General features: G+C 37.5%; 1 protein-coding gene and 1 long non-coding RNA gene across 3 annotated transcripts in view; one reads left to right on the forward strand and one right to left on the reverse strand.

Annotated features, from left to right (window-relative positions):
* The window catches only part of LOC119649978 (catalase), a 61,859-nt gene that overhangs the window by 28,534 nt on the left and 10,763 nt on the right, over positions 1-22,562 (reverse strand). The gene's annotated exons all lie outside the window — the stretch shown is intronic.
* Positions 8,842-9,582, forward strand: LOC119649980. The gene is made up of 3 exons (XR_005249222.1): positions 8,842-8,961; positions 9,065-9,161; positions 9,226-9,582. It is a non-coding gene; the product is annotated as an uncharacterized LOC119649980 (long non-coding RNA).

The raw sequence follows: 22,562 nt of genomic DNA on the forward strand, positions 1-22,562 counted from the left end.
CTACCCTCGTACTACATACACGTGACAAGAAGCCATCATTTTCATCTAGTGAACTATGTTTCCAGATTAAGAACGTGCTAATACGAATAGTTATTTTTGGGTTTCAATGGGAAACTAGTTTTGTAACGACCAAAATAAATGATGGACATAGCTTACAGTCAAAAAGTGTCGGGAATTTTTAATTTAAACGAAGCATGAATTGAACCGGTTATTTTTAATTTCCTGACATACATGTCAATATTTTAGCGCCAATACATCATTAGTATTTCCCTGGCGTCTCTTTGCATCAATCAACATTTTACTGTTTGTCCAATTCTAATATGGGTTTTTTTATGCAATAAGTTTGTTTGAAAATTTGTGTTGCTAACGAAATTTCTTAGACAAATGTCGAAAAACGCCTTTAGGGAATCTGTTTTGTCGAAAACTCGGGGATACGATTGGTATAAAGACTTTAAGAAGTGGTCGTACAGTGACAGAGCGTGTGTATCATTCCAGCACCATTCCATGTCAAACAACGGCGAAAACATTGAAAAAGTGAATGAAATGGCGCTCGAAAATCGTCATATCAGCCTAAGAAAGTCTGGTAGTGAACTTGGCATTGCATATGAAAAAGCCCAGCAGGAAGTTTTGCGTATGAGACGTGTCACGAGCCAGGATGCGACACGTCGTAACATCGAAAGACAGTTGCTTGGATTATGATTTCCAAAGCGAATAAAAACCCGATCTTCATGAAACGCACAATTACTGGTGATGTGGCGCTTTGAAGCCGAAAGGCGATTGCGACGAGAAAAGGAATTAAATACCATCCCTTTGGCGGCCTTTTAGCAGTGCATGGACGAGTGGGTGAAACGTTGGCTCACATATATTGCTTCAGATGCATGTTATTTGAAGATGAGAAAATAAATTTGTCTAAAAATAAAGTCGTTTTTCTTTCATTTATCAATTCCCGGTTGTTTTTGACCTTAGGATATGGTACCTTCCCAACCGAGATCCTATGCTCAACAAAATAAAATCAATTTACCATCTATTCACCCCTCTTGTCTTTATTCGGAAACGGTTATACCTACTAATCTGCAGTTTGATGGGGATGTTTCAGTTATGAACCCCAACACATGCAGCGCATGATGTCGTTTTATTTTGATGGGAAAGGTCCTTTATATATGAAAAGGGGGAATATATTATAAAACCTTTTTTCGCCGAATGCAACCCCAGGGGACATCAAGTTTAAAGATTCGATTTCCACTTTCTGGAGCCGGTATGTTTAACCTTAGTTTCAAAGGGTCACTTGGGTTAAGAACTCCACACTCAATTCAAGGATGCATTCGAAAAATCTGGGAAAATTCATTAGATGGAAGTTAGGCGATATATACTTGAATCGTAGTATATCGCTGTATTTTGAAAATTTTCTGGAAGATCCCCTTGAATTTGTCCTAAAAGTATACAATTTTGCAATGGGGAACGATACCGAAAAATTTGAGAGAAATACTATTATAATTAAGAAAGTTAGTCACTTCTGCTCAACGGAAGAATTTTTCGTGCCGACATTTGGAACAGTTTCACCTATCACCACCAACAGAGATAAATAGGCTCATTACTAATATGAGAAAAAAAGACAGTCCGGTGAAATGCATTCACGATATCATTCAGATTACCGTGAGCCAAGCCAAGTTCGTCAAGAACTGTGGTCAAATTGCTTTAACTTTATCATGGAAGTGCCCTCACCGCTCTTACAGATGATGCTCCTTTAGCGTCTCGAGCTTCAAACTGGCGTCCATTGCGATTAAAATTCAAAATCTATCGCAGTGTCATCTGGCATCGTACCTTTTATCGTTCCGAGTGCTGACTGCATACCAAAGGCAGGGAAAATCGCTTCGATAATGAAGGTATAAATGTTAGACTGGATCAGTGGCACTATGACCACGATTGAAACGAGAGCTGTTAGTCTCTTTAGTGTGAATTTACCTCACCCTACGATATCATAGGACGCCTGCATCAATATACTAAGAGGTATTAACTACATTTCCATGAGGCCAATTAGGCAATCTCAAATGTTCTTACAAGATAAAACCAATACTTGTATATCAGAAGCTTCCAACTTTTAACTTTGTCTCAATTTTGTGAGTTGCTGATAGCATAGATCAGAATTGATCGCTAGAGCAGCCTTGAGTCGACTGATTGCTTTCAATTTTACCAGTAGAATATTATTACCGTCTTGTTCGTCACACCAGGCATTGCAGCAATTTCTGAGGCTTCAAATTACTTGTTTCACACTCCTTTCGGGGTACGTTTCTAAACATTGAGTATCTTTTAAAGTATAATGCATTCCTTTTTGTAGTCAGGGTTAGCTAGAATTCGCTTTATGTCAAACTTCAATATTGCTCTCCCTAGAAAACTCCCAATACGCTTTCTCACGTGCATTGACAATATCTATTGAAGTTATGAAGGCCGCCACCAGACTACATTAATAATAATCGTTGGAGCACAAATTCAATTGGATCTGAGACTTGAAGCGTGATAGAGAACTTCATTTAAGACCGTAACGGTACACTGCAGGGCTACGATACCCAGTAGGAGCCAATATGGTCAGCGGTGCGCACGCCCATGATTATTACCTTGATTTGATTCAGATACTTGTTGCTTATTCATAACTGAGTGGACTCGTATCCTGTATCCGGTCCATCTAGAAACAAATCCCTTTCACCAGTGAGATTTGAACCGCAACGTTCTGATACGACAGCCTAGCGCTTTAACCACTAGCCACCCGTACACACCAGCCTACGTTGACAATGTTTAAATCATGTAACAGTAAGCTATTATTAACTTTATTTAAGAAAATATCGGAATGGGATTTTATTTGATTTATTTTGAGGCCTAGATTTCGTATGGGTACACTATTGTGTTTTTTTTTCAGATTTTTCGATTGGAGACGTGCTGAGAACCAGACCTGTTAGACTTTTTGGGTTACACATTTGGAGCCCTTATGATGTTTCACCCAGCATCAAAAATATCATCAGCTTCGAAAAATACTAATTGAGCCCTTTCATTTGATAACCCACACGACCATATTCTGCCAAAAGAAATTTCCATCTCCCCCACAGACCATACATCCCCACCTAATTTCGTGACTATTGGTTTAGCCTTTTCCGGGTAATTTGGATTTGATAGACAGACAGACAGATAGGCAGACATCGAATCGATTCTAATAAAGTTTTGTTTCAAACAAAACTTCAATAGAAGAAGAAGAATAGAGAATGCATTCAAAATTATGAATAAGTCAAACGACATAAAGCTAGGAATCCGTGAAACAAACAAAAAGGAAAATTGAATACCAATTTTAAAAAACCAACAATTTGGAATTTCTATTCTAATAATGACAAAAATTGAGGATAATTTGAGGTAATTATGGCTTGCTTCTACAAGAAACTTCCAAAAAGATACATTTTTAAAATCGAATCTACTTTCAACAGTTGTTCCCTATTCATTTCATTGCCCCAAATAAATATTTATTTGAGGACAATTCCTGACACGAATGCGTAATTTCTCATCGAAAATCGATGAGTTTCCCCCAATTGATGAATTCCTTTCTTCAGTAGATGGGACTGTTGCAAGGCTATATAGAACGTCCACTTTAAATTACATAAGTTTCAAATTCATTTTCTATGCATTATGGTAAAGTATACAGAATTAAGTGCACGTTATGTAAGATACATTTTTGTGGTATATGGAACATGACCAGGCGATATTAATAATACACTCAGTACTGAGATAGCAAGGAAATGTCCAAATTTGAAGTAATTGCATAATTCTATGAATTTAGACGTTAAAGACAAGGTACTGTGCATCAATTAAAGTATAGTTTCAAGAATAATGCAACGGTTCATAATTTTGCATCTCCCCAAGGTTAATCAAAAGATATTGACCGTTGTATCTTAAGCTTTTTGTATGTTAATCGAAACTGGGCCAGGGCAACGAACCTTTCAGTTCTTACCTATGTCTATTGCTTCTATAAACTTGCTTTGAAATTACTTGAATAACTACTTCTATCTCAAGGTGCTGGATTTGCCTGCGAATGTTTATCTCACGCAAGCCATCGTCTAGTATGGTTGAGTGGTTGAAGAAGAAATCTAGCCGCTAGTCAATTCACAAATACCGCATAAAGTAATACAAAAAAGTAATTAGATACGTTGCATATTCAACAAGAATTTCCCTGTCGTTTGGTTAACAGAGTTTTATGCGTAATCAAGCACTGAATGTCTCTTATAACGTGATAGGCAACGAGAAAGGTATATCGGGAAATATATGACTAGCAAAAAATTGTCGAACTGCAATAATGACTATTCAACTATAAGAGTTTTCACTATTATTAATTCATTGGCAATATCCTGCTATGGGATCTACTCACTTAAAAGAAAACGGAAATTGTTCAAATAAACAATTGATGAAATAATTTATGTTGGGGGTTATAGGTTTTAATTGGGTTTATTTAATCAGTAAAGAAAAATTCTTTACTAATTTGTTTCTTGTGCTGAACCACTGACTAACAAAAAAAGGTCGAAAATTCAAGATAGCATTTTTGCAAGTATCAAAAGGAATTCATAAGATTTACATCTTAAAGAGAAAGTAAGGAAATGGTAATCGGCCGATTTGGAAAAATTTGTTGCTTCGATGCCGAGAAGATGGGTTTGCACTTTTCGATCGATTTTTCTTTTTGTCTTATCTTATTTTTAAAAATTTGAAGAATATTTTCCCAAAATTTTAAATCGATCTGAGCAAAACTTTAGAAGTTATTGTCTAGTTAATCTCGTGTCCTTTCTGTAGCTCTGGGAGGAGCGGACGCTCGGAAAGGCAGTGCAGCTGTCGAGCAGGTATACTGCCTATATCAGAAAGCTTTGGCTATAACAGGAGTTGCAAATTTCATACATAATTACACTCCACTTTCAGAAGATGTCTCAAACGCGATCAAACCGATTTACGAAGATTTGAGTAAAGACGAACTTCTGGAAAGGTGTCTTGGAGGTTTCACACAAAATGCCAACGAAAGTTTGAACCAGCTAATTTGGAGAATCGCACCGAAAAAATTTTCTGGCAGCAAACAAATTGTGGATTTTGCATCCAATGTAGCTGCACGTACTTTCCACGAAGGTGCTGGTGCTTTGCTCACCCTGTTGTCGGATATGAACATCAGTGTCGGTCCAAGCGCTCACGAATACGCAAGATTGGAGGACAGTATCCGCATTCAGAGGGCCGAGATCCAAGCTGAGCAGCAGAGCAGAGAAGCCAGGATAAAGCAAAAACTTGGAAAAAAAGAGGCTGAAGACAACGCAGATATTGCAGGGACTTTACTTTATGGAGCTGGAATCGATGATTCTGTGTAAGTAGAACAAACATTTTTTTTTCTTCACTTTTTCACCTCGTAAACTTTCCAACGCGTTTTTCTCAAAACTATTTTCAAAGTCCGTGTTCAATGCCATTTAAAAACTACTTGACCGATTCAGTTCAAATGTGGTACACATTTTCTACATATAAAATACCTCCCCCCAACGTTTAGTTTACATTTTTTTTACATTCAGGGGGTTCCCACCCACAAAATGGCGGAATTTTTCGTGAAAAATAGCAGTGTACACTTTAGATGGCCACCAAAAATTTTTTAATGCAAAAAAAAAATAATCTGAGAACTTTGGGGGGAGGATTTAATGATACTTTGACCAAATTTTAATGGTTTTTGATTTCAGATAATTTCCGACCGAGATACAGTGAACACGGCAAATTGTTTTTTTTTTTTCAAGGCGTTCTGGGCCAAGCGCTGTCACCGGCTTGTTTTTCAATATTTCAGCTTGAAAAAATAAACAAAATATTGTTCAAAAAATATACTTAATAATGTACAAAAGGTTTAAATAAATTTGCACTATTCATTGTTTAAAAAAAAAATTCACAAAAAAAGTGTTTTTTTTTCTACGTTAAAACCCCAGTAGCCCAGCCGAATATTCAAATTGCCGCCCGATCTGGTTGCTGTCCCATACCATGAAGATTTTTGAATGCATTCTTGACAACAGTGTTCGCGGCATTGTTCAAATAACCATGAGTCAAACGGTTAGTCAAGAACTGCGGAAGTACTGACGCAATACACGCTGTGCAGTTACTCATGGAGAACACCCTGAGAAGCATTGCCTTCTTTACATTGCATTTTTGAATGGCGTTTCTCTATAATGCTGCGGAGAACATGACCATATCCGAAATGAGAATATCCGCGATCGATATGGTGAGAAAGAGGCATCTTCGATGGTATGGTTTTGGCACGTTGCCATCTACCCGTCCGCATCCGCAACATTCGAAATAAATTTCGAATGCTGCAGATCCTGCCGCGCCACATGGTCATTTTGCGCTAACGAGGATTCACTTACCAAGCTCGAATATCGAAGTCGAATATGGGAAACGACTAAAAGTACGGCCGAAACAACGTTTCTAAATGAGACAAAGGCTAGTATTGAGTAACGAAAATATTAGTATTATTGCTTAGAACACGAAAAAAATCGAAGAAGCAATAAACGGGCAATCATGTAGAAACGTAGCAAATTGAATTGTGTTGAATTTTAAGGGGGGCTTCCCATACATCCGGAAGAAGGTGTACATTTTTTTCCAGAGAACATGGTCATGTGGGGAATCGAATGAAAGGGCTCAATTAGTACTTTTCGAAAGTCATCTTTTTTCTGATATTATATGAAATCTGGTGGAAGTAGAGCACAAGCCTACAACCTACCCAATCGAAAAATCTGAAAAAATCACAGCGGTGCAACTATATGAAATCTAGGCCTCAAAATACATCCCATTCTGATATTTTCACAAATAAAGTTAATAATAGTATATTACCATGTTTTGGAAATTCACCGGAAAGCCTCCCTCCCAGGAGTATATCTGACATCAGCATAGACGATGATAATATAGGACATAATCCTAAAAAGTTTGAAGGCAATCCAACTATTATTAACAAAGTTATAGGAAGTCAAAGTTTCGCACTTCAGGTAAATTTATGGCACCCAAGCCATATATGACGTCATCATCATATAAAGTGAACTTATATGAACGGCGGGGTCGTAGACATGTTTATGTATATGTACATGCTAATAAAGCTTGCCCGTAGTAACCAATATATGTAATAGGCATGTGTGTTCTGGTTACCAGCAGTTTTTGATTTATATACATGTATGCTTTTATGCACAGAGTAAAGTGAAAATGTATGAAGGTGCGTATTCTTAGCTATGTAAAAATGGAAAGTCGTTCACAGCGAGTTTCTCACATAAGATGAACACAAAAAATTCCGGTATCCCAACTTCATTTGGCTTATTTCTAAAATGCTTTAAATGCACTGTATATTTTTTTAGTAAGGAAGTAGTCAATGGTTTTTTTTCTCTCTAAAATACCATCATGTTATAATCATCTTACAGAAACTACCCAAAAGAGGAAACAACTACTCGATATTGAACTTCGAGATTATACGCAATTTAGGATTTTTTTTTAAATAGAATGGAATTATACTTCTGACTACACAACGCAATTTTTACATTAGTGCTCTTTTTTTGTGCGCATCCAGAAGATAACTCCTGAATCTACAGCTCAAGCAATGAGATCGATCTGATTTGACGTTTGTTGCCGGTCAATAGAAACTCAACTGAGTTTATGCTGGAACAATGTGCCTCTAATGACGAGGCGAGCTTGCCGCTACGGTTTAGAGCTTACTTTGGCGTTCAGATCCGTCCGTCCTATATTGACAATCTCTGTATTAATAATTGTGTTGACACCCAAAGCTTTATGTTTTTTGTGTATTTTTCCTCCAAAATTCATTTTATTCACTGGGTTGAGCTAGCAAGAATACACTGTAACTAAAGTGAGATAAATTCACACCAAAAAACCCAAATTTGGTGCTCTATTATTATATTATATTACTTTATTGGTGACAATAGTTTTAGTATAGTATCCTATATTATGGTTTACGTTATTTCGAAATTTTGTAGTCCTTGGATAAAATCAAGGCAGTATTTTACTCAAATTAGCGATATATTATCAACTTTCTGATAGGATGTATTTTAAGAGACTTTAAGTTCCAACTAAATGGTTTCTGAGACTAAAACTTGTATCACTTCATATCCGTATTTGTTCACCTCATTGTCCTCTTGCGGAACAGGAGGTCAAAATGAGATCTGTTTATAACATAAGCTGCTACTTTCTGGGGAAAAATTAACATTTTTACCCCTTCTTGCGTGTATGGAGATGTCCCCGTATCGTCGACAGAAAGTCATGTCATTGACAATATGCGGTCCATATTTTCTACCAAATGAGGTGAAGTGGTATCTGATAAGTTGCCTCCGCCTGACTATATTTATAAATGTTCCCATTAAATTTTGTACGTGATATTTATGCACTCAGACACTTTTTTTCTTTTTTGTAATTAAAGTAACATTTCTTCTTCTAAATTTGAATTTGCAACGATATGTAGAGCAGATAAATGCGTTGTTCAACGGAGGCAACGCAAAAGTAAGAGACAACTTTTCAAAAATTGAATTTACTGCGATTTCTCCTACCCACATTGTTATACAATACTAGCTACTAAAGCAAACCGGTTTCACTGCAATTCTTGAATTATCATAAATATTATTTACTGACTGGAATTCAAGTAGGCTCATTAGAATTGGTAAATATCTTTTTAGAAGACGTTCAACACAGTTTAGTAGTTTCAATAAATCTTTAGAAAGACATATTTAATTTTTGGCTTTTTCATAGCCGTAATTAAATGGGTATAGCATTAAGCTGTTGTTGTGTTACTGAAGATGAAGAAAGTATTGAAATTTATCATTAATGAAGCATTAATACTTTAGTGGTACCGAGTGTTTTTCATGGCAAATAAAACCATCCTTTTGAATGATAGCCAATACGATATATGAAAGAATACAATCATAATTGAAAAAAGTAAATATTTGCTGTTATTAGCTTTATTTAGAATATTATCAATGCCGTCCATTTATTCCATAATTGTTTTGCATGCACAACCGTACAATTTTCTTCATTATAGATTGACATCCTCTTGAAAAGAGGATCTGCGCACTTTTCTCTCCTCGTACCAGCCCTAGGTCGGCTTCCTATTTAACCAGCAAACAGGACGTGCAACGGTACCGTATAGAAAATTTATAGGACATGCGTGTTTTTATTTTGATATTCAATTCCTCTTTACAGAGGAGCCCCAACAGTTAATATGACAGCGACCTTTGCACTCTTCACGCCGTCAACGCTTAGACCAAGGAAAAATTTGTTGACTAACCAACTATTGCTATCTTGTTCTGAAGAGAAAAAATAACACATCTACTCATGATATTAACTGAATCTTCAACTACGGTGACAATGAATTCTTACCAAACTGGGTTCTAAATCTATTGGCATTAGATACCTTTCTTTGAAGTAACCTAATACATATTTTCGAAACCGAGGGAATATTACCATCTTCGTGAAATTATGAGCCAATTCTTTGAGTTATAGACGCACCAATAAAGAGCTAAAATGTTGCCTCAAGCTTAGGCATTATAATCTTTGCGCTTGATCTCCCTCATATAATTTCAATCATGTTATGTAAAGACAAAATTCGAACCTAGGGCACAAAATAAATAGAATGATGCTCTTAATAACTTAGTCATCACAATCTAAGAAGTTAGGGTACCATGTTAAATAGATATTTATATCTAATTAGAACCCTTTTAACTTCTATCAATTCTGGAAAAGCTTCTAACCATTATATTTAAGGGGAAATACCTGCAATCCGTGCATACTCACCCACGATGAGTTTCTGTGCCACAAGAAAGTTAAAACTTCTCACAGACTCTTTCATTGACGTGAAATAAGAGAATTTTTTTCATCTAAAAATGTCGGCAATCTTCTGTATAATAAACCATGAAAATTTCAAATCGAAATTTTGAATGATTTTGAAGATATATGGCTTGGACGATAAACTGTTGTGTATATAGATATATATCTGTATACATTTATAATAATAATCGTTGGCGCAACAATCCATATTGGATCAGGCCTTGAAGTGTGTTAGAGCACTTCATTGACGACCGTAAGGGTCTGTAGAAGCCAATGTGGTCAGCATTGCGCTCGAGATTATTACCCTGATTGGACTCAGGTACTCATCCACAGCTGAGTCGACTGGCATCCGACATCCAGTCACGATAACAAATCCTTCTGCCTAGGATTTAAACCGCGACATTTCACTACAACAGCTCAGCACTCTAACCACTTGAGCTATCCGGACATGATATACATTTAGTGTACAGATGTATTATGGCCGGAAACTGAAAGAATATAATATAGGGGTGGAAACGCTGAAATGCTGTAAGTCCTTACAATCTTCGATTTTTGTTTATCGAACCTATAAACTCGTTTTACTCAAAACAGTGTTTTTCCAATTGACGTGCAAGATAACTCAAAAAATATTTTGTTTGCGGGCGAAATCGTCAGTCACTTTTTTCAAAGAATACGTTTTTGATTTTGCCAAAAGGTTCCGCACAGCTTCCGTATACTTGTATCTTCTAGTAGAACATAAAAAGTGAGAAATATTATTAAGTGAAAATATTTTCTAAAACTATAAAAAGCCCAATTTTGTATTGATCCTGATTGTCACGTCCTTGCTCCTATTATTTCTATTTTGTTCTTCTAAAGATTAAAACGAAAATGAAAAATTTAATTTAAATATTTGTACCTATTCACAACATTTGAAACAAAAAAAAATCCCGAATATTGCTGCGACTGTTAACAGGGATTCCTCCCTTGTGTCATCTTCTGAATCTATTCCCTTAATTTTCTCTGGACCATTACTGCCAAAGCATCAATGGTTCAAAAAAGAAAATCGTGCACGTTCTTCGCAGACAATTAAAACCACCTTTTGTGGGAATTCAATCCTTCAATATTTTCAATGACTTTGTTGTATGATACGCAGCCCAGCTTGAAAATTACAGCTGTCCTAATTGCAGAACTTTTAATTCCACGGCCAGGTGACGTACGTTCCCAACTGTATAATTTATAAGATTAACTTTTGACACATTAATTAAAATGCTGTAGCAATCATTCTATCAAGTGGAATAGTAAAGCTATTAAGAGTAGAAAATATCAAATAGAATTAATCAAGTTTATTCCCACCCAACTTAGAGCCCTACCTCGAAAGTATGTTGAGATTACTAAACTGAATGTAGTTAGATGTGAAATATTCCGTATATCAAGTTGTCAATCAAAATAGAAGAAATACTACATCTTTCTGTTTTCTTATATGGCTGCTCCGATTGACGCATCTATGAAAATTGTATTGTTGCAGGCGAGCGAATATATCGCATCCCCGAATCCAAAGATGAACAACTGTGCCAGTGTGTTGCCAAATGCAGTAACAATTTTTGAACCCAATGATGACAATATCTCATTTTCAACTAATGTTACAGTTACGTTAAAAAAGTCCACCAGAACAGCGATATAATGCAACGATATAAAGCAAACCCTTCAGATATCACACTGTGAAAATTATACTCTAGCCATTATTAAGGCCTATAAAATTATACAAGACCCTTTGTCAGACTTCATATTGCAAATTATACCATCTGCATTAAGGAAGTAAGGGTGAATTGCCCTGCAAAAGGATTGGTATAGAATTGGCCAGTTTTCGATAACTGGCAAGACGTTAATATTTCAAATGCCACAGTTTCTAGCTAAATGTACATGATATTCTCATTAGCAATTATTATAGACACGCAATTATAATCTTTACGTAGTGGTATTATACAGGTATATCCAAGGTTAGAATTAGAAAACTGCATTTAGTGATGCTATTGCGGAATACAGGCGCATAATATATCCATATGCATTAGCATGCCGGACTTATTATTGGAAAAGCTTTAATAATTATTCTATATGTCGTCATATAGGTATCCTAATTACAAAATGTTTTATATCCAAAATGGAATGTTTTCTAAATTTAGCAATTTTCTAGCATTAGTTATAGACGAAAATGAAAATAGGGGACTACCGAATATTGATCCAACGAAGACTGCATACTTAACGGTGCTCAAAATTTATTTTGATGAAAACATACCGCCAAACTAGGAAGGAAAGTTATACAGGCAAAAAAAGTTGCCGTGCTGGGACACCAAGAGTGAAGAAAACAAAATAAGCTTTTTTTCGATAAGGAATTCCCAGATGGGGTCGAAGAGAAGAAAAGTCAACGTGAACTATAAAACACAAATATGATAAACTAAAGCCGACCATCCACGGTTAGAGAGGCCTGCCAGTCACGCCTGAACAGTCCATAGTCCATCCGGCCGCCTGTTGAACTAAAAACACCATATACGCACCAGCAAGAAAGATGGCATCATATGTTCAACCCTGGCCGTTCAGACATTAATCAGCGATATTTTTGTATTTGAGCATTTATAAAAAATACGCACCAACGACGAAGATGCGTAGAAAATTCTGGCTCACTAGCTGCACACGGAAGAAATTCTCGCTCACTGCCTAGACAGCGCATCAATACGCACACGTACCGATTTGCCTTATCTCTGTTCCGAATCTGGATCCGGATGATCGAAGCATTTTTCATTCCATTATAAGTCCAAACTGACAAGCCAACCGCATCCCTCCAAGGTTCCAGGCGCTGGTCAACTGCGGACTGTTCAGGCGTAACTTGCAAGCCGGCCTGATCGTGGATGACCCCATCAAGACAGCCGACATCAAATCTAGATGGGTTGAACACTTTCGGAATTGAATGGATCCGCGTTCAAAAAATAATTTGGAATGCCCTGGATGGGGAACAATACCGTGCCCTAACGCAAAGAACTGGCTAAATAACTAGGTAATTCATAGTTTTCCGACTGAGTCAAGACTAAAACAAAGGGAGGATCTCGCCCCTATACTTTTCAATCTATTAATGGAAACTGAAAGATTGCAACGAAAAACACAAGACGGAATGGCAAATCATGACAGTGAAAACAATGCCTTTTACACAGTCCTGCTCATATTGGAATCGATTCTGATCCAAAGAAGCAATAAACTGCGAATGGACAAAATACTATTCCTGTCTGTGGTTAATTCTAAAACGGCTGTAAAACGTAGATCCTTGCAAAGGTGCCAGAAAGATTGATGGATATACTGCAGAAGATTTTCGGGCCAGTGAAGGGAGATGCAAGTTTTGCAAGTTATAATGGGTTGGGGATATTGAGCGAATGCCGAACAGTAAAATTCCAAAATGAAAATGGAGCTCACATATGGAAATTAACCTAATGGAAAACCTCGTGTGAGGAAACGAGCTATTTCAGGCTGTTCTATTGAAGGAAGCGACCGTGGGATCGAGGGCACTAGAAAATGTGTATCTAGGGAACCAAGGCCACATTGAAGAAGACAAAATAAAGCAATTCCATAATTGTAACACAATATTTGATAATATGAGTTGCATAAGGAACAATTATGATGGCTGAACAATGAAACTCAAAGATATGAATATTGTCTTTTGTTGATGATAAGACTGTATCGGTCCATGCATCAGAACAGCTAGCAATGTACATCAACTTCAGCCTATCACGTACCTATTCTTTGCAAATTCCGCCTTCAAATTAACAGGACATTTGTCACGGACGCCAATGCAATTGCAATGAAGTTTCCAAGTAATAGTGATCGTCCATTTCGCTGCTGCTTCCATATAGCAACACAGAGATAACGTTGGCGCGGAACAATCTCAACTTAATTTTAGCATTGAAGTACCCGATAACCAGAAATTAGTCAAAAAAACCAGACAAATGTAGCGCTGCTAAATCTGCCGAGCGGCACCGACTTCACTGACACTGGCAGCAAAAACACTACCAAAGATATACAAATTGATCGACACCTTCAATGGCTGTGCATTGGCACATATATATATTTATGAGAAGGGCGATGATTTGCGAGACTGAGAACCTACGTTTTGTTGCTGTTAATCTTTATTCTAACTCTATCAAAAACAACAGAAACGTAAATTTAAATTTCACATTGCGACAAAATGATCAGAAAAAGCAGGGGCTGCAAAGAGCAATTTCACAAGCGCAGCCAACTGGCTGCAGACCACCTCGTATAGAGAAAATTTTCCTCGAACTGTCATTTATCTGAGGTATTCTTTACTCTACTTCATTTGTTAGGCTCAATGCATGACTAATACCTTTCTGATTACATTGTTTATTTTAAATGTCCACCTTAAAACAACAACCTAAAGAAGTTAAGCAATATACGTCAATAGGTCACAAAAATCCATTAATTCGTGTACAGGGTCTTGATTATGCGCATAGAAAATAACAACACGAATTTTCAAGCGATAAGGAATAGATTATTGAAGAAAAATTTGAAGAATTTTTATAATTCGTAAGGTATCAAAGTACTATGTTCAAAGGCGAGTAATCACAAAATGACCTTCTTTCTCTTCGCGATAAGTCGTTCAAGCAAGTAAATAAGAAATTACCAAATATACTGCCTGATTTATCTGCTATTTTATTTTTAAATCTGTAAAAATGCAATTCATTATTTCATAATATTTATCTTTTTTTATAGAGAAAGAAATTAAAGATTCCAGTTCCTATCATGTCGTGATTATACCGGTCAGACAAGAAGTATGAAGCCGTATATCCTCATTTTGCAGTCTTTCCTAGCTTGTTGTGCTTTCAAATAAACTGCATCAAAAGACACTTTCAGATTCTACTAAATCCTGAACATACCGGAAAATATCCTGGTATGTACCCCCAAAGGTACGGTTTCCTGGAGAAGAGTCGCTATACCATATATTATAGTGACCATCCAGAAAACTATTTGCTGGGAGTAGGTTTATTAGTCAGCTAAAACATAAAACTGGCTTTCAAAACATAACCAATGGCTATGCCCTTGCGAGGTAAATTTAGAAATAAAAGCCTCATTAACGTTCACCCCCCTACAGAGGACTGCAGAGTCGGAGAAAGATACCTTCTACGAGGCAGTAGAACGAACCCTCGAAGCCTGTCCCAGATATGATATAAAAATCATACTTGGGGATTTTAACAACCAAGTAGGGAAGGAGCCCGTATTCAGGCGAGACGTTGCTTCCCATAGCTTACATCAAAATACAAATGATAACGAACTGCGGATTATTCAGTTAGCAGTGTCACACGAAATCGTTGTTGGAAATACCTGTTTTGCGCGGAAAGTGGTCAACAAACAAGCGTGGGCCTCTCCAGACGGGACCACTTTCAATCAAATTGACCACCACCCTCAGCCTTGATGAAAGTCAGAACAAATAGGGGGGCCAATATAGACTATCTCGTTGACATGATGCTCTGACCTCGAATAACAACAACACCTAGAATCCCCTCTGACAACCAGGTGAGAGTTAACACTGAAGCCATCCACAACACAGCCCTCCGCAACACCTATAAGAGGGAAATGGATGCCGCAATAACCGCAGTCAACAGAGATCCTAGAGATGAAGCATCAACAAATGATCTTCACAATCACCTGAAGAACGTTATCATAAATATGGCCACAAATACACTTGGCCCCAGCCGCAAAAAGAGTCGAAACGGCTGATTTAACGATGAATGTAAGCTAGCTATGGAACAGAAGAATGAGCATCCGCACAAGGCGCGCAAATTTTACCAACAAGTCAGCAGGATGAAGCCTTACACACAACGATGTTCATCCTGCCAAGAGGGAAATCTGATTTCCGGGTTGAGTACTTTGATGAACAACCAGAACATCATCGAGTTAGAGGTCCCGCCAAATAAAGACGACGGAAAAATACTGCCACCACCAAGATTAGAAGAAACGTTCCGTGCAATCCATCGCCTTAAAAATCATAAGTCGCCAGGAGCCGATGGAATTACAGCCGAATTGGTTAAATATGGAGGCGACCAGTTACACCAAGTGGTTCATCAACTTGTGCTCAAGGGTGTGGGACAGCGAATCAATGCCTGACGACTGGCAAGGGGGCATCATCTATCTCATACATAAAAAGGGAAATACCACACAGTGCAGTAATTATAGAGGTATCACGTTGCTTAGTACCATCTATAAGATATTCTCAGTCATCTTGCTAGCCCGGATAGCCCCATACGCCCAGAACATCATTGGCCCATACCAAAGAGGCTTTACTCCAGGCATATCAACAACCGACCAGATTTTCTCTCTGCGACAAACGATGGGAAAACTGTTGGAATATGGACATCAATTGCACCAGCTTTTCATCGACTCTAAAGCCACCTATGATAGCATAGCCAGGGTAAAACCGTACACGACCATGAGAGAATTCGGTATCCCGACGAAATTGATAAGACTGACTAGGCTGACTCTGACCAATGTACGAGGTCAGATAAAAGCAGCAGGATCACTCTCAAGACCATTCGACATCAAGAACGGTCTACGACAAGGGGTGCCCTATCATGCGTCCTCTTTAACCTGGCCTTGAAGAAAGTAATCCGTGATGCTGAGGTATATATATGTATATATGGTGGCAACGTCAACACCGAAAACCAACCAACAACATCAAATCGCACTGATCAATTGGAAAGAATAAAGATAGGAGACTAGACCTTTGAGACCGTTGATAATTTCTCCCATCTAGAGTCAAAAATCCTAACCGATAACAGCTATGACAATGAAATCCGCGCACAGTTGTTGGCAGCCAACAAAGCCTATTTCAGCTTACAAAAACTGTTCCGCTCGAAACGTCTCACCATAGAGTCAAAGCTCTTACTGTAAAAAACAATGAACTTGCCAGTCCTCATCCATTCCTCGGAGACTTGGGTTCTTAGCCAGAAGAATTGCGAACTCTTGGCCGCGTTCGAGAGAAGAATCCTCTGAAGAATTTTTGGCCCCCTACATGAGGATGGACGATTCCGTAGTCTGCATAACGATGAAATCTATGAGCGATACCATGACCGTCTTGTTGAGGATAAAATCCGGCTCAATAGGTTACAGTGGGTGGGCCACTTACTCCGTATGGATGAGGATGGTCCAACCCGAAAAATCTACAAGGGCAATATCTATGGTAAAAAAGAAGACGAGGCAGATTCTGCCTAAGATAGAGCGACGGCGTAGATCAGGACGCCAGACAGCTTTTAGGGATATCGAATTGGTGGACCTCGGCGCAAAACCGGAATGTCTGGAGTTCCTTATTAAGGCAGGCCTAGCCCGGTTGCCGGTTGTTGCGCCGTTGATGATGATATTGATGTACCCTTTGAAACTCTAAAAACGTGAAAGCCTTAGGAAGAAAGTTGAAATCTTTTCGCCATTTTTGTACATCACGAATCCAAACTAATAAAAGTATGATATTCGAATGGAAGGAAAGTCATTTAAAATATGCCCTTCCGAAGCTGATGCTGCTTTTAAAGGAAAGGTCAAACTAAAGAGCACTTCTACGGCCTTTTTGAAACATTACATAACCGTCAAATTCGACGAGAAATGAACAAAAGACCGATCGAAACAGCAATTGCTCAGTATGACAATATTAGACTCCACTCGGACCAACCTTACAACCGAGCGAAGTGACGAACGAGGCCGAGACGAGCCACCCCCATGTCGAACCAGACAAAGACTAAAGGAGAAATTACGATTTATAGTTCATATATTACTTGAAGATTTTAACGAAAACATTGACAATAAGGAGCATATGGTAAAGGATCCACATGTAGAACTATGCCTATGTTTATCCGATTACCACCCTGTTCCACTGTCGCACCCATTGAAGGATTTGAACATCACCAAGTAGTATATGTTTACGTATACACATATGAACAAGGGCGAACACGAGTATTCCATGTTCCTTCGTCGAGCTTGATCAGTTATACGGTTTGAGTCCACAAAACTTCTGTTTTATTTTTTGTAAGTCAATATGAATGCATTAACCCTGATTACGCATGTGTATATTAATATAATTGACTGCAGTGCAACTGTGATCACTTATCGATATTATTACTCCATAAGTAGAAAGAATACCACAATGTACACACCAACTGTTTCCAAGTAGAATATGCATGACAGACGTACTTACTTAAATTTGCACTAGTTTTATCTTTATGTACCCACAAAGGAGATTTCATTGAGGTCGAAAAACATTGTTTCCAACAGATGATAAATGAATATGTTCGCATATATTTGCTGTCAGCGAAATCTGCTCCTATTTACTTTCAACCTGGATTTTCAGATTCAAAACATAAAATGAGAAAATCACAACAGAGGGTGACACTTTAAAAATACGGAGGGTCTTCATATTATAGTTGATAAAGATATATATATTTTAGGGGAACTGTTGCCATTTGGGAATGCTAACAAAGTTATTGTATAATATTATCTTAGTATTCGCATATTACATGGTGGCAATACTAATATAATTTGGATTGTCGAGATTTATCAGTACTAAATAAGTATACAGCTCCTGGAAATGGTTTATTTATTTTACTTTTCTTTGTAAATATGTATGAAGTGCCTTATCACTTTATTGTTTGGTTCCAAAGAGAACATGTGGCGGCTTATAACCCTGAACGAAATCACACAGCATCAAGTATTTCGCGGTTTTTAAATGGGCAAGGAAGATACACTTTTGCGCCATATTCTTTTTTTTCCAGAATTTTCAAAAGATTTAAGTGGTTCAAATTCAATCGTAATCTAACGAAGCATTAGTCCGACTTGATTTTGGCTGACTTGCGACCAGATGCTGAACGTGTCAACAATTGCTCTTTTAAGACAAATATCCCCTTCAAAAGTAAGCATCGAAGTCGGAGAACTATAGTCACTTTAGTTTGAAGTTATTATTCAGATTTGCTCCTTAGAATCATGAAGATCACGGCCATAGCAGATAAAAATGGAACACTTTTGAATATAGCGAAGTATACACGTGTAATACAAACCTAGTCATCTGTGCATCCGTAACAAAGCTTCGAAAAACTTAACAAACGACTGTTGGTACATAAAGGATTTCGTTTTTTTTAATCCTTTCGTCCTCCCGTACGAGTTGGTCACTTTATTTAATAAATAATCAGATGGATTAAACAATGTGGACCATTTTTACTATCAGCTCTTTCAATATTGGAAAATGGACCTTCAATCAGGATGGTTACTATTGCATTACTAGAACAACACCCACGGGCTCAAAGTTGATCGAACACTGGCTCCGAACGGCTTTGACTGTACATACTATGCTGACATAATTTGAATATTAAGTTGAATGGAGTCTAGGAAACTAATCATCAAGGATGATCACATCACTGTTGATAATGGGCTGCAACAAGGGGCATCTAAGCCCGACTCTCTTCAATATATGTATACACGGTATTCTTCCCTCCAAAAAATCAGGTAGCCATCTTCCAATGCGTAAACGGTTTCCTCCGGTAGTATCCAATTACTCGACGGAGGAGGTAGAATACTTAATTAGACAGCAACCCATTGTGTTTGCGAACGAATGAGTCTCTACATCCAGAGGAATCCAGTATCATAACTATCGCAAAAAAGAATAGACTTCCGATTAAACTTAAGTGGGTCGAATCACAAGAAAGTCATCATCTTTTTGCATAGGATAATAACATCCCTTTAACCATTGGGAATCATGTAGACCACCCCACACGAGCTCAAAAATGCGACTAAAATCCTAAACCTTTCCATCTTTTCCCTCATTCGCTGCGACTTTCAATTTCACAAATTTGAATACCGTTTCAACAGAAGAAAAGCAGACGAAGTCCCACACATCTACACCAACTTCAATTTCATCAACTCCTACAGGAACTAAGCCTCCTACAGGAACTAAGACTCCGTCTTTGCAGCCTTTTATTTTTATTTTATCCTTAATCGCCAACTCAATAGGCAGTCATAGCACTTGAATGGTGGTCTAAGAAGAATATAGGGCACTTGGCCATTCGACTATAAAATCTATCGATCGAAATTACGATACTATGGCTATTAGTATATTAGCAGGAACAACCACGCGGAATTTTTGCTGTATCGTACGGTCAATCAGATTATCGCGTGACTGTAACATGCAGTTTTCCTTACAACACTGGCCATACAGGTCATAACTGCATAAATATACCCATGTAATTTTAGAACCTTAGCATGCACCTGTAGCTTGAACTTTGAACTTAAACACAAAATATCGGTAGCCACCTCGTTAACTTTTACTTTTGAGTATGACTTTTTGGTTACCCCATTAGGAAACCATGGAAATGATAGATTACTGTTTTCTCAATGTTCAAGTTGTTCTATTTGACATGTAAGGACACAAAGTACGATAAATTGGCAACAAAACGCTGTATATTTACACAATTATCTGTGGGGGTCAATTGCTACTAAATATCGATTTACATTTGTGGTTTTCAGAACTGTTTGAATATCCTTTTTACCCATCCGCATGAAGTTTCTGACCTTAGATTTAAGAAGAATTATATAGCAACGTTTCAATTACATATGCTGACTCAATCAATATTTTCGAAAAAAGCACCAGTTTTCTTTTAAATGTTCGATTTGATGCTTGTTTGCTAAGGCTCAGCCAAACATTTGATCCCCTCCCTCGAAGTTGGTAAAGTATGAAAGATGCTAATTACTAATCTCTGGAGCTGGCTTCAATTTTGACATTGGTTGTGAAATAGAGAGTGAAGATCTAAATGTATAGACTTAAAGTAAGGCAGGATATCTGATACAGGCAGAGACATTTACCTGACACAACCCCAGAAGAAGAAGAAAGTCTTTGCTTTGCAATTCTTCAGGCTTGAAAATATCTTTCGAGCTTATACTCGTATGTACATACTTTTTTGTCTACACCTGAAACGCCTCTTAATTATCTTATTGGATATTAAGTCTAACACCGCTTCGCTATCCACATTCCAATACAAAAAAAGTCGTATTCGCACTTGGTAATACAGGTATTTACCCAACCAAATTCGTATTCGTACTCGTAAATACGAATACGTTTGTATTCACTTTCGGACGTGAGAATACAGCCGTATTCGTATTCATTTGTGTAAATACCAAGATTTTCACTTTTTCGAATATGTATTCATAGAAAATCATCGTACGAATTTATTCGTATTCGTGTTTACGAATACAAATATGCCCAACAACCGGGGTGATAGACAGACAGACGTCAACTCGATTCTAATAAGGCTTAAAAATAGAGTACTTTTTGAAAATGGACTTCTGAATTATAGACACGGTTATACTCCTTGGAAAAACATGTCTTGCCAAGCTGACATCTAATCTGACATAAAAACCTGTAGGTGCAAAAATCTCCCACTTTCCATCATTATGATAGAAATGCGGATGTGCTTCCAATAAGGCAGTGATTTAAACTAGTGAAGCGCTTCAGGTATGAAAGGTTTTGTACATTTCTATAATAAAGGCCTTTGAGTGTACATTAGTACGTAGCACATAATATAAGCATATATTATGTGAGAATATCCACTTTCAGTCTTGAATTTGCAAAGAAGCGACAACTTTGACCTATTATGACTTTGTTAGTAATAATGCGATTTCCACCATTATGCTGTATGTTAGGATTATGCTGTATGTGATACCCTACATTGTTGTAAAATTTCGTGGTGCTAGAATGAACAAAATATTACTAGAAATTATAGTAATATACTATTATGAACTTTATTTGAAGGGATATTGGTATGGAAGGCATTTTGAAGCCTAACCACCATATAGTGGCAGCCTCTTGATTTTTTTCAGGTTTTTTTGATTGGGCAGTTTCTGAGAATGGCCCCGTTAAATAAATGATCACTTTCGACCCTTCGAACTCCTCGCCTTTCCAACAAATGTCAAAAGATCGGCTTTGGAAAGTACTAACCGAGACCTCTCATTTGATACCTCACATGACTATATTTGGTAAGAAAAAAAATGTACACCCCCCTTTTGCATGTATGGAGACCTCCCCTTAAATCCAACATAAAAGGATGTAACTCACCAAATTTGGTGTCAATGGTGCCACAGTATCCGAGAAAAAAGCGTGTGACGGATAGACAGACAGACAGTGAACAGATTTTAATAAGGTTTTCTTTTACAAAAAACCTTAAAAAACGAACTATGGATGAGAACTCTCGAATTATTTATTTCATGAAATTCTACCTTTGATAACATATTGTATGTATAATGTGGAATGAACCTATCCGCAACTATCAATTGTTACCTTTTTGATCGTCTGGAACATCATAGCGAAATAATTTAGCGAATGACTCTTAGAACCATTCGTTATTTGCATATTCTATGCAATCTTTTCCTGAGCCAAGTTATTTTTAGACGCTCTTGACAACGACTTTTGCCTGCTAAGTATGATAGATACAATGCTATCGCGCCATCTTCCAAACTGCAGACGCCGTCAGGTAAACAGCAATCAAAGATCGCTACAAGCGTGCCACTCCCACTTAGCCAACAGCTTGTTGAACCTGTCCTGTTACATTTTGACTTCGCGGGAGCTGCATGAACGATATCAGGTAGATATTTGAGACTTAACCGAACTTAATGACTGGGACTCATGGAATTCGATCGGATAGAAAAGTGAT

This window comes from Hermetia illucens, chromosome 2 (assembly GCF_905115235.1).
Source record: "Hermetia illucens chromosome 2, iHerIll2.2.curated.20191125, whole genome shotgun sequence".
NCBI lineage: Eukaryota > Metazoa > Arthropoda > Insecta > Diptera > Stratiomyidae > Hermetia > Hermetia illucens.